Here is a 396-nt window from a genome sequence, read left to right as displayed (position 1 = left end):
AATAGAAGTCTATGGTAATTACTATTTCAACTTTTTCTTTGTTTTGTAAGTACAGAGCAATTTTATCTCCAGTGTTCTGGTGTTTGGAATATCTGAAAATGTACGAAGGTAAATAGGAAAATGTCTGAGTGGATTTTGAGACATTTCAGAATTATGCTTTTGTTTTTATAAAGACTGGAGTAGTGAGTTAAGTATTGCTGATTTTAACTTCTTTGTTTGCATTTCTGTAAGCTATCTTCATCAGGCACTCTATCTATCAGATCTAGTCCCTTAAATCTATGTCTCACTTGCACTGTATAATCATAAGGGATTTGATTTAGGTCATACCTGAATGGTCTAGTGGTTTTCCCTACTTTCTTCAATTTCAGTCTGAATTTGGCAATAAGGAGTTCATGA

The sequence above is a fragment of the Bison bison genome, unplaced genomic scaffold (genome assembly GCF_000754665.1).
Source record: "Bison bison bison isolate TAMUID 2011002044 unplaced genomic scaffold, Bison_UMD1.0 scf7180017864057, whole genome shotgun sequence".
NCBI classification, from domain to species: Eukaryota; Metazoa; Chordata; class Mammalia; order Artiodactyla; family Bovidae; genus Bison; species Bison bison.
The sequence above is the reverse complement of the archived record's forward strand: the minus strand, read 5'-3'. Positions refer to the sequence as shown.